Here is a 14371-nt window from a genome sequence, read left to right on the forward strand (position 1 = left end):
GTATAGGCATAAAAGAAATATTAACAATTTTCCCTTTAGATATAAAGAGAATGATGTTTTGGTGTGAGGAATGGGAGATTAGTAAATGCAAATTAATTGACTTCTTTCTAATGAAGAAAAATAAAGATTTCAGAGACATAAAAATATGAGTTTCATTCCACAAAGCAGAAAATGAAATGACGAGTTAGAATGAATGACTTTCAGAATATGCAAGCCATTTTGCATTCTAGTACTCACGTAACTGTTTAGGAACTGTAGCCTTCTTCGAAAAAAGAATATTCTAAGTCCAAATAAACGATCTCTCTGTTTCTTAACAAGGCAATTTGACAATGAGGCACTAAGACCAGCAATAAAATGATTTTATAACATAGAAAATTACTAATTGATCTGGATATACAAAAACCAGTCAGCTAGTATCATTTACTTATTTGACTAATATTTAACTGAGTGGTGCCCATATTCCAGAAACTACTTCAAGCCCTAGGTTTATACTGTCCAATAGAGTAGCCACCAGTGGTCGCGGACTATTGAGCACTTAGAACGTGGATAGTCTGCAATGACATGTATAAATGTGAAACACATACATGATTGCACAGATTTAATATAACAAAATAAACTATCTCAATCATATTTTTATATTGGGCACACACTGAAAAATACTACTTGATATATTGAGTTAGATTAAATATAGTAAGAAAATTAAGTTCACCAGCTTCTTTTTACTACTTTTAATGTGCCTACTAGCAAATTTCAAATAACACGTGTGGCTTGCATTTGATTTCTAATGGACAGCCCTTTCCTAGGTGATAATAATGGTTAATAAGGAAAACAGGTCTTTGTATTCATGTTTGTGTGCTTGTAGTCATGCACTAATGCCATTCAAGGACCTGTGTCAGATGCTGAGGAAGGTGCATTAAAGTATAAGGTGCATGCCAACCCCTGAAATTCTGCCATATAGCAATACGCACCAGAAAGACAGGAAAAGGCACATAATCACAAAGCCATTACATAACACTAACCTAAAATATAACACTGCTTTATGCAGAGAAATCTCTCTAATAAAGTTATGGTTGTTCAATACATCTCACTTCTTTTATCACGAGGGGAGCATTAGGCCAATCTGCTGTTCGGCACCTACTGCTGGGGTTGGGGATGTGCTTCTCAGCCTTCAGGAGGGGGATGAGGAGCTCATATTTTATTTGCTTTTAATGGCAAATTTGCACAATGGATCAAGAGAGCAGCCTCATCACAAATGCTATTTGAAATCCACTGATATCCCCAAGCAAGCTAAGTTGGATCTTAGGAGGGAGCCAGGAGAAAACATTTCAAAACATCCAGAGGTCCCCAGAGCCTCCCTAAGGATCTGAAGGCCCACTGTGGTTGTGACAAAGAGATTACAGAACTGCCAAATATATGGTAGAGATTAATTAGCAGAGTATTATCTCTGGTGGCTCTGATCAACATCACAAAGAAATTAGCAGCAGCCAAATAGTTACGACAAGGTATGCTTAGAATAAATTTAAAATAACTTATCTCTATTTTTACAGTATGTTTTATTCCCTCCAAAGCCATTTCAGGCCAAAGAAGTCTTCTTTTCTATATGGAATCTTTGACTTTTCACTCTTTAGGATAACATTTCAATTAATTTAAGTCATTTTATCTCTCACACAGAAATTTCCACAATAATCTGTCAAATTCAGGCATAATTTTGCTCCAAATAAATGGTTTCTATCATAAAGATGCACTAAACCAATCAAAACACAATCATATTTTCAACATTTAAATGCAGGATCTGCGGTCCAAAGCTTATGTTTGAAGGTTTTAATAAAAGGAAAACAAATTACAGAAGTTTAAAAAGATACTCCATGTAATGCCAATTCATTAAGCAATTTTGGAAGGGTCAAATCTTATTTTGCTTAAGGGTAATCTGATACAGAAATTACTGGAGTTTTATAAAATATGCACTCTGTCCCTGCTCATTTTCTGAATGAATAAATATGAGGCCAATTTTATACAGAATCACTTCAACTTGAACTAATAATAATTGTGTATTACAGTCTAGCATATTTCAAAGGGATACATATAAAAAAGAAGGCAAAAGAAAACATTAAATCAGTCACTAATTATAATTAATTCATAGACAGCTGGGGTTTATTTACTTTGGCTAAAGTATATAACAGTACTCATATAGAAGTCCAGAGTACAAGCAAAAGAGTATCAGATCATATAAGGACTGTTTTTATTTGCTGAATAGCTTTAGAATACAATAGACTGTTTTGAAGATAAAATGGTATAAGCAGAAACCTGTAGATCACATCAGAAACTGTGAATCTCTTACTGATTATTTCCTTTGTTTTGAGGAATGTACATGGGTCCTTTTGAGAAATTTTTAGATCATTAAAAAAAAATAAAAACTTGCCGAAAAGACATTGCTTGGGATTTCATTTACACTGAAACATTCTGGGGTGTTGGATTTGCACTGAAACATATAAAGAACTTTGTAAAATTATCATCATCTCTTTTTAATTATGGAGAGAGGGAGAACTAACCCATGGAATAAGAACACTTTTGAAAAAGAGTCTGACCTTTGGGTATGGTAGCCATCTCTTAACTGATACCCTAACCTACCCAGTTGGTTTTGTGATATAGTAATTATTATATTTGACCTCTGTCCATGAACAAACTACTTAATTGTTCATATCAACTATCGCCCACAATACCTTCCAAGGGTTACCTGGTTATTCATCATATTCACTCCCTGCTATAGGGACAGTTGAACCTCTCCCTGCTCACTCATGGGCCTGCATCCTCACCACTCAGGGAGGGTTATTCAAGAGAGCACATAAACAAGTGGTAAAGTGAGCCAACTATCTGAACTTTGTATCAACAGTCATTGTTGGTGAGAGCATGATCCAGAACAATGAACTACCACAGAATACAAATAGCCACAGCATTCCACCAAATGCTATATAAAGGAAAAAGCTTGAGGCATTAGGTTTATAAGGAATTTGGTTGCCAAGTGCATGGACATTGACCTGACCAGTCGTGGTCTATGATAAATTTTCACAGTAAAGACAAGGAATTTTTGTGCAGAAAAAAAAAATTAACAGAATCAACAGCTATCCCATCTGCATACAAAAACTTTTGAAGCACCTTTAAATTTGCTTTATCAGTACTCAGTTTGAAATGATCAATTTATTAAAATTCATAATTGCTTCATATATTTGCATCAAGAATAACTACCAGTGGACTTCTATTTACCATCACATTATCAACCATCACTATCTGTTATTTGTAGTTGGCTGAAAATAATGAAAATGCATTTCTTTAAAAAACAATTCATACTTCTCCCCTTCATTCACACTACTTAGAGGTGTGCACATATGCACGCGCATGCACACCGTATTTTTTGCCTCCCACACACATACACGTCAACTCAATACAGGTCATTAGAATTGGCAGGGATTTATTCTATGTTCAGTACTTCAGAATACGAGAGTGGAAAAGGAGGTAGAGAAGTGAGGAAATAATATGTGTTTGCAATATTTTGAAAATTAAAGATCCCATATACCAAATGTCATACAGAAATAATTATACTTTCGGATTTCCTAAAAGTACAATCACTAAACAGATGAAGCTGTTAGAATATTAAAATAAAAGGTTGTTCTAAATTTTTAAATATAAGTAATACTTGTTTTAGTCATACTGCTGTCAGATCTAACGGCATCAATAAAAATTAAGGATGCACATTCACAATTTCAGAGGTAAAATACTCATTGTATCAGGTGCTAGCAGAAGCAATGCCACTCTTGCAAAAGAAGAAATAAAAACAAACTGGTTATTTACTGTGTTAGTCTCACCAACATGAACTGTGTCCTTTAAAATATAATTTTTCCACAAAGTGTAAATATAACCACTCTCTAAACAAGAAATCAGCATGATTACTGTATTAAAAAGCATCTATTTCCACAAAATCATTATATTAAGTAGCAAACAAATGTCTTTATCCCTTCCGTTACCCTCCTCCTAATTAATTAAAGATTGGCACAGTCTAAGAACTAAATTTATTTTCAATTAAAGAAAGAAGTCCGTATGTCATGATAATTTTTTGTTACTATTTCTAATGTGCCAAACAAAGGTTTGCTATTAGCACTGAACATAGTAATCAAAACAAATCCTTTAATTTTCAGTAACTGTAAGGATACTTGAAGACTTGTTCTCCTAGCAAGGTACTACCTCAATGGTTAATCCTATTAAGAACTGAGCCATGCACTGCGACTAAATCCTCTGGGGAATTTGAGGAATCAAAGGCTTACTGCACACTTAGAAGGCAAGGACTTTTGTAAAGGGCTCTATTATATGAGGAACAAAAGAATACCACTTGTGTACTTAAATATCATCTGCTTTTCCTTCCAAAATACTCCATTTTTAAGTAAAGATATGTGATTTAAATGTATTTAGAGTTTAGCTTTTGGCACCACTCTCGTTTCTGAGTAGAAGTGCCATCTGCGGGCCCCATGGCTCACGCATAATGATATGCTTACAAGCTGCTTCCCTTTTCTGCACAATGTACCCTTTTCACTTTAACATACATTTTCCATAAATTTTTGAATAACAAATTGGGCTGTGGAAGTTTGTTGAAACGGGACAAGGGAAATGCCTGTAGGCTAGAAAGCGGCGATTTTACTAAAGAAATTGGTGCAATGGAAAATAGCGACTCCACCTGCCCCCACCCCAAACACCTATCTTGAGCTGTGATCCTTTAAAATCGCAAATTAAAAACTTCTCCCCTCCATATATTAGGTCTGTACATTAACTTGGGCAAAGAGCCCACATGCTTGCCATCCATTACACCTGCTGGGTGACAAACAGATGAGAGTCATCATGCAGACTCCCAACGTTTGATCTCCTGATATTGCCAGATGTCCCCCATTTACATTCAAACATAACCACAGTCATTAATGCATCTAGCCTGGCTGGCATTTAATAGGGGGAAAAAGTGGAATTCTAATCTAAAATCCTAACTATCCAAAGCTTTCAGGATGTGAGCGTATCTACTATTAAATATGCTTCAACATGTCTAACTTTCTGGCTATTAAGAGAACTGATTTCATTGTAGGACTGAAAGCTGGTACAGATGGGCAGATTTTGCTCGTATTTCAAGAGAAGACCTGCATTCTGCACTTCTAATTTAAACAACAAAATTTACATTCACATTATCTGCTATACTCTTAAATACAGTAAGAACAATCTTGCTTGTTGGTTACAATTCAAATACACCACTTAGTAAAAATTAGTAAACGGACAAGAAAAGTCAAAGAAGCCATGGGAAGAGTAAATCTTAGTTTCTTCCTTGCCCCATAAAATTGCTTACTGATGAGGGTCAACTGGAGAACTTAAAGCAAAAGATCATCTGCACAGGTGTCACTCCATAGCCCCTGAATGAGACTCCAAGGGTATGACCCAGGAATTTGAAAACATCCTTGTTAATTCTCTTGAAATCAATCCTAGACCTTGAGCATATCCTGGCAGCATATTCAGGAACTATTCATGAGAACATGACTTAACAGCTTGACTTTTTGAGACTTTCTTTTCCATTCTTTGTTTTACACAGAAAATATTTATAGTGTGTCTACCCTGTGCCTGGCACTGGGCATTTGGTATACACAGAATCCCTAAGACACCAGGATTTATCTCCACAGAGTCAATACATGGCTCTAGGTACAGACAGAAGGCTGCCTAATATTATGAGGGCAGAGAGATTCTTATACACAAACTAAAAGGAATGAAAAAACCCAGAGATACTTTCCAGAATTTTACAAAATGTCTACCAACTGGACACTTCAAGAAGATATGGGAAGGGTGCCTGGGTGGCTCAGTTGGTTAAGCGACTGCCTTCGGCTCAGGTCATGATCCTGGAGTCCTGGGATCGAGTCCCACATCGGGCTCCCCGCTCAGCAGGGAGTCTGCTTCTCCCTCTGACCCTCTTCCCTCTCGTGCTCTCTATCTCTCATTCTCTCCCTCTCAAATAAATAAATAAAATCTTTAAAAAAAAAAAAAAAGAAGAAGATCTGGGAAGGAAGAAACCACCAGGCCTCCTACAAAAGGTATTAGCATCTATGCCCAGGAGGGACTCTGACTTGATTAGGGGAAGAAGATTGAATTTAAGCATAAGGACGAAGCTGGGAAGACTGTAGCTTCTTTCTGCATTCCTTCCTTTATTTGCACTAGAATCAGTTTAGACCTTCTCCCTTCTTCTAGCTTCCTCTCCCTCTGTAATGAAAATATTCTCTTCAGTGAGGATGTCCTTGAGCCGCTGTCCTGGACCCCCGTCACTCTCTCCCTCTCACTGTTCCATCTTCCTCATCTCACTTACTGCTATATAAAATTATTGTGTTCATTTGTGTATCTGTCTCCCTATATCAGAGCAGAGGCCTTGCCTATCATTCACCTGTTCCCAGAACCTAGAAACACACCTAGCATGAAGTGGGTATCCAAATATGTGTTGAATCAATACATCAGTGGACAAAAAAACAGTTATACTTAAAATTTCTTGATCCCTTCTATCACCATACATGGATTTTTTTTTCAATGTATCTTCTTGGATTTATAGTATTAGTGATTTTTTCATTTGAAGCCCAACCTGATTCTCTTCCAAGATTATTTTGGCCTATCTGCTATCTAGCTTTATTCATTGAGGATGTTTACACTTGGACTCAGTTCAGCAGCAATCCATTTTTATGCAAGCCCAATACATCTTCTGCCCATCTCTCCTATAATTTATAAAATATCCTATTGCCCCTCAGCAGGGACAGAATTCCAAACCTTATTCAAATCTTACACCACCTACTACTAAGGAAGAACAACAACAACAAAAATCCCCTCAAAGGAAAAGTACCTGAGGCATTTCTGTTTCAAGGTCAAGGCAACAGAGGAAAAACATAGGCCATCAACTCAGAATAAGAGGAATTAAACAATGAAATCACTGATTTAAGGCTTTTGATAATAATGGCAAAATATTAAATCGGGCTTAAAATTACTAAGTAGTATCAGGCCACTTTTACTTGAGTTTTTTTCTTCTGCTGCTCAGCACATCCCTGCAATTTCATGGCACCTACTAATAGAAAGTGAACTCAGATTCTATTGACAGTTTCATGACAAGTCATACTTCACCTTCCATTGTCCAGTCTTCTTAGCTGTTCATTATCTTGACTGCTGTGCCTACAAGATAATGATACACTCTGCTTCTACCCCTGACTGGAACACATTTTTGCTCCAGGGTTCCTTTTAATTGAAACACACTGTCGGTATTACTGTTTTTGGTGCAAAAGTAAACACATTTAACACAAGAATTCAGTTTGTATTTGCTTCACCAACAGGAAGTGTGTAAAAAGTCACCTGCCTCTAGAAAAGTGACTGGATGATTCTTTTGAGACATTAATATTTTTACTCTTTTCTTCTACTTTCATTACCATTTGTCACTTCTGGGGATGTGATAATCAATTATCTCTGAGAAAAAATATTATGACCATCCTTACAATTTCTCCGTGTGTCCCAGACCCGCTCAGGAAGTACTGAGTAATGTTTAGCATAAACATTGACTGAAAATGTTTAAGCATAATTGACTTAAGCAAAATGACTGAAAAACCTTAAGCATAAAATTGACTGAAAATGCTCTAACACTTAAAAAAGGGGGTGTAATAAATTGTGTCTGTTAAATTATCTGTGTCCATTGTAAATCCCATTAAGTAGCCACCGATTGACTAGAACAGAACTGCCCAACTTCATTCAGGATTAGCAGCAGCTGAGCATGGCTGAGACGCTGCTCTTGTCTAGCAGAGGTTCTCAGAATTTGAACTCTTTCAAGAAAACAAGTGAATTCTTTCTACCAACAAATATATTTCAAAAAAAATAACTACAAGTATAAAAGAGGATTAGGGTTTATTTTTTCACTGTCTGGCATAAAGGAAAAAAAAGGATGATATGCTAACCATATAAGAGCCATGACATGTTAAAACACTGTGCATGTCTTCATTTTATTCCATTCAATTGATACAATCATATCTCTGAGGTTAGAATTCCCACCATTCCTATTTTAAGATGAGAACATCTAGGCACAGAATTATTGAACATTATGTCCAAGGCCATACCTTGAATCTGGATCTGATACCAAACCCCAGGTTCTTAGCCACCACTGTTCTGTGATGTCTATTCTCTGAGTCCTTTGTTTTTTTTTTTTTTTTTTTTAAGATTTTGTTTATTTATTTGACAGAGAGAGAGACACACACAGCGAGAGAGGGAACACAAGCAGGGGGAGTGGGAGAGGGAGAGGCAGGCTTCCCGTGGAGCAGGGAGCCCTATGCGGGGCTCCATCCCAGGACCTCGGGATCATGACCTGAGCTGAAGGCAGACGCTTAATGACTGAGACACCCAGGAGCCCCATCTGAGTTCTTTTTAGTTAAAATAGAAAAGCACTCTAATGAAGTCACCGAACGACTGTCATGTATTCTTATAGTAAAAATTACATGGATTTAAGTTTTGAAAATATAAAATGGACTCACAATTACTCAAAATTCAGGTTGACCTAAGATATATTTGTTAGTATTCCTTCCATTTATAAATTGTCACATTATTTGTCTTTATCACTAGCCAACACAGTGTGTGTTTTTTGTTTTCTGGGTTTGTTTTTTTTTTGGCACTACATATTTGGGAAAGAGGACAAGAAGGAGCATTTACTCTCTTTTCCAGGAGATTAGCACAATATGTGTGTGTAGCAGGGGAGGGGCTAGGTGTATATGAGGACATGGGAAGGGGTTAATTATTTACCACCCTTAGAAGTGAAATGGTTCTCGGGGCGCCTGGGTGGCTCAGTCGTTAAGCGTCTGCCTTCAGCTCAGGTCATAATCCTGGGGTCCTGGGATCGAGCCCTACATCGGGCTCTCTGCTCCGCGGGAAGCCTGCTTCTCCCTCTCCCACTCCCCCTGCTTGTGTTCCTGCCTGTGCTCTCTCTCTCTGTCAAATAAATAAAATACTAAAAAAAAAAAAAAAAAAGGTAAAATGGTTCTCAAATGTTAAAATGCAAATGAATCTGCTGGGAAAATTTTAAAATATCACATCACTAGGCTTTCCTAAGAGACTCTGATTCAATAACTGTGGGATGAGGTCCAGAAACTGAATTTTTAACAAGCAGCAACAGGTGATTCTACTACAGACAGTTCATACCTGTGTTATCCAGTATGATAGCCATTAAGCTTCTAAAATGCAGCTAGTCCAAAATGACATGTATTGAATGTAAAAAAATACACACTGAATTTCAAAGACTCAGTATGAAAACTGGGATATGAAATATCTTATTAATAATTTATTTTGATTATATGTTAAAATTATAATGTTTTAGATATATTAACTTTAATAAAACATATTACTAAAATTAATCTCATGTATTTCTTTTTATCTTTTATTAGCGTGGGTACTATACAATTTTAAATTATATGTGTAGCTTATATTGATATTTCTATTGGACATTATATTTCTATGTGGACTTATTTTTCTTTTGAGCATTAAAGTATCTTTACTTTAATTCCTTAATACTTTAATAAGGTTTTAATACTTTAATTCCCAGGCAAAGGTAGTGAAAGAATTCTAAATTAAGACCAGGACCAAGTTACATATAACAACAGTTTTAGTATGTAAGATTTCTTTGAATATTTTTAGAAATTTGACAAAGATATATATGCATCAACTAAACTGCCACATCAATAAATTTCTACATCAATTTTTTTTTTTTTTTTTAGTGAAACAAACAAACAAAAGCATTAACTATCCTTAACCAGCATTCAATGATTATCAAATCCCATGTGTGGTTGGTGTTTGCTTTAATTTCCTTGAAGCATAATATATGTATGTTTGTATATTTGTATTATGGACACTGTTTCTACAGCCCACCACAAAGTATGACTTTTCATTTTGTGCCTCATTCACAGAATAATAGAAATATTTGTCAAGAAAAGTGTTAAGTATAATCCAGTATTATTTTAACCAGCAATAACTATATAATGAGATAAATAGATTTGTATGGGTGGGTGGGAACATAATCACCCTTGCTACTATTCTCTCTATGACCAAGGTATTATGAATTCTAAAGTGCTGACATAAATTAAAGTTTCTGAAATCAACATGTTATGAATGACTACCTATACTCCTAAATTATCCATTATTATTCTACTAAAATGAGGTCCATACATTTATTTCATAGAATTTTATATGGTTTAATGATGATAAGCAAATTTCAATCTTGACTTTCCCGACTTTTATGCTATATACTCATATTCTGATGATGGATTATATTAGAGGCCCCCAAACATTCTCAGTTCACAGTACCCTTAGTGTCTTGGTGATGTTTTCATGGTGCCCCTAGGGCAAGAGAATTACATAACAGTTCCAGTTATTCAGTAGTTAGAACCAAACAACTTAATAGTAGTAGTTTACGTGGATGTTTCTAGCTTTCTTTTAAATGTTTAAAATATCTCATAGATTCCAAGTGAGTTTGCTGAGGTTCACAGTTGCTCCAGCCCAGTTTGAAAACTGTAGGACTGTATAGTTTTAAATGGTCTAGAAAGTAAAAGGCAAAATTTTAAACCTTCTAAGGGAAAGAATACACCTAATACAATAGCTATTTAACGCTTTGTTTCTTTTAACACATTTTAATTATTAGAGTTTATAAAAGTCATCGTATATTGCACCACTGGATAAGTGACATTTAGCATAGACGGTATCAATCAGTTGACAGTCAACAGGTATTTATAGAATATTTATTATATATTCAAGTCAGTACTCTCAAATATCTTATATCCTATATTCATCTATAGATATATCTTAATATCATGGCTCTCTCAAATAGGGGTCTCAAATGATTAGTGTCCTCTAAATTTTTTCTATTCTATTTATTATTATTATTCATTAACGTATGATTAAAATTTCTTGTGATGGTTAAGGCATTTTATTAAATTCTGAAAATACAGTATTTTCAACAAAATGTTGCTCTCATATTAAGAGCACAGATAGAGGTCATTACTCAAATAATGATAGCCTCAACAAAAATTAAAAACTGACTCAACTTCCAGTTTCTTTTCTGGTATATAATTTCTTCAGTAACCACTCTGTTCTGACAACAAGTAAAAACTGAACAAACTGAAAAATTACATCTCTTCTTAGATATATCAGAGAAATAAGGTCAAAGGCAAACCATTGCCCTCAAATATTGGAAAAACAGAGAAGTAGATACAGAGAATCACAACTTAACCAGAGCAGAAACCCACAATTAGAAATCTCTATGGGAACCAGGGCCAGGATAAGAAGAGCTAACTGAAATTAACAAATTGTTGGAGGCTCAGTGTGGACAATTCTCACAGTTGAAAACTCCAAGGGCACTCAGTCATAAAGAGTCTCACACACCTTTGTGACTTTTACCTCTAGGAGCTCTATCAGGTTCTCACAGTGAATACAGGAGCAAAATTTCCTAGTGCTTCTAGCAAAGGAGAATTAAAGGAACCATTTTGAAATATGCCAGAGCATTCTGTAATTTTTAACAGGGCCTGATCTCAGGAGAAAGTATTTTACCAGAGCTTAACCTGACAGGTATTTATCAGAATCTAATTTATCTGTAGAAAGGGAAAAACCAATTCCAGTTCCCTCCAGCCTTCCTTTGGGGGAAGAGAAATACCCAACTCCAGCCTTCACAGGCTTCCACATGAGAGAAGGGAAATACATACCTCAAGCACCCTCTAGTCATCCTGTTCCACCAAGATGGGAAAACTGAGAAGCACTGATGAGGTTCAGAGTCCAAGTTTACTGAGACCTAATCATAGGACTACAAAACACTTTCCCTCCTCTTAAATCTTACCACTACACTATTAAAGATCTATTTACCACTATCCCTTTTACCTAGCACATCATGTCTGCCTTTCAACAACAAAAATTATAAAGCATACTGAAAGGTAAGAAGCATACCTTCAAGAGATTGAACAGGTATCAGAACCAAAGTCAGATATGGCCAGAATGTTAGAATTATTAAACCATGTTTTTTTTTTTTAAACATAAGATTAATATGCTAAAAGTTTTAATGGAAAACATGGACAATATGCAAGAATAGATGAACAATGCATGCAAAAAGGTGGACATCCTAAGAAAGAATTGAAAAGAAATGTTAGAAATAAAAAATGCTAACATAAATGAAGAATGCCATCGACTGGCTCATTACTACACTGGACACAACCGAAGAAAGAATTTTTAAACTTGAGGATATGACAACTGAAACTTCCAAAATTAAAAAGCAAAGAGAAAAAAAAAGACTAGAAAAAATAATGAACAGAATATCTAAGAACTGTGGGACAATTAAAAAGGCATATCATATGTGTAATGGGAATAAAAGACAAATAGAAAAGAACAAAAGCAGTTCTGGAAGCAACAATAATTAAGAACTTCCCCAAATTAATGGCACACATCAAACCACAGATCCAAGAAACTCAGAATATACCAGACAGAATAAATGCCCAACAAACTACACTTAAGCATATAAGGCTCAAACCTCAGAAAATCAAAGATAAAGAAAAAATCTTGAAAGAAGCTAGAGGGAAGGAAAAAAAAAAAAACAACTTTACCTACAGAGGAGCAAAATAAGAATTTCATCCAACTTCTCCACAGAAACCATGCAAGCATGAATTGGAGTGAAAAACTTAATGTTTTACGAGGGAAAAAAATAATATAGAATTCCATACTCTGCAAAATTATCCTCCAAAAATGAAGGAGAACTGAAGACTTTATCAAATAAAAATCTGTTACCAGTAGATCTGCTTTGTAAGAAATGATAAAAAAGAGAAAGAAATGTTTCATAGAGAAACAAAAGTATATAGGTTAAAAACTTGGATCTACATAAAAAGAAAAGCATTAAAGAATTAATAAATGAAAATAAAATAAAAAAAATTATTGTCCTTATTCTAAATTGATCTAAAAAATAACACTTTGTTCAAAATAATAATAGCAAAAATGTATTTGATTATATATGCTTTTATATATATGTATATATATACATATATACGTATTTTGGTCCTTATATAAGTTTATGTATAAGTAAATGAATGACAGAAATGATACAAGAACTGGAGGAAAGAATTAGAAATATATATATATATATATATATATATATATATATATATATATATATACACACACACATATATATATATTTTAAGGTACTCACAGTACTCATGAAGGGATGCAGTGTTAATTGAAAGCAGACTTGGATATGGTAAATGTTATTGCAAACTCTAGGCAACCATTCACTAAAAAAACCAAAAGTGTAAAAAAAAAAAGCACAATTAATATGCTAAGAAAGGAAAGAAAATGAAATCATGTAAATGTTCAATTAAAACCACAAAATGCAGAAAAATGTGGAAGACAAAAAAATAAAGAACAAGAACAAAAAATAGAATATATATTAATCTGTATTAATCATTACCTTAAAAGTAAATGGTCTAAATACATAAATTAACAGACAGAAATGGCCAGAGTGAATAAAAAAATAAGACTATATAGTCTTTACAATATATATATTTAATGTAAATGTGTGGAAAGATACACCATGCTAACATGCTAATCATAACAAAGTGGCAGTAGTAATATTAATTTCAGATAGAGGAAGAGAAGAAACTTCAGAACAAGGAAGTTATAGGGATAAAGAGGGGCATTACATAATAATAAAGGGATTAACACATTCCTTCATGTGTAGTGCATAACAACAGAGCATCAAAATACATGACAAAAACTGGTTAGAGTTGCAAGAAGAAATAGATTAATCCACTATTATAGCTGGAAGTTCAACATTCTTCTAACAGAAATCGACAGATCTAGCAGGCAGAAAATTAGTAAGGACATAGTTTAACTCAACAGCACTATCAACTAGTTAAAATGGACATCTATAGACTACTTCATTCACTAACAGCAGATTACACCTTGTTCTCAAGCTCACATGGAACATCCACAAAGACAGACCACATTCTGAGTCACATCCTCACAAATTTAAAAGAACAGAAAACATACAATGTCTTCTTTCATACCATAATAGAATTAAACTTGAAATCAGTAACAGAAAGATATCTGGACAATCCTAAAATACATGGAGATTAAATAAGACAATTGTAAATAACACATGGGTCAAAGAAAAAAAATCTCAAGAGAAATTGAAAAGTAAGGTTGGCCTTTGGACAACACAGGGGTTAGTGGCACTGACTCCTCAAACAGTTGAAGATCTGCATACAACTCTTGACTCCCCCAAAACTTAACTACTAATAACCAACTGTTGGCTGGAAGCATA

General features: G+C 34.7%; 1 protein-coding gene across 2 annotated transcripts in view; it reads right to left on the reverse strand.

The window, feature by feature from the left end:
- The window catches only part of TENM2 (teneurin transmembrane protein 2), a 1539571-nt gene that overhangs the window by 1122420 nt on the left and 402780 nt on the right, over window positions 1-14371 (reverse strand). The window lies entirely within an intron of this gene.

Source organism: Zalophus californianus, chromosome 5, assembly GCF_009762305.2.
Source record: "Zalophus californianus isolate mZalCal1 chromosome 5, mZalCal1.pri.v2, whole genome shotgun sequence".
Lineage (NCBI taxonomy): Eukaryota > Metazoa > Chordata > Mammalia > Carnivora > Otariidae > Zalophus > Zalophus californianus.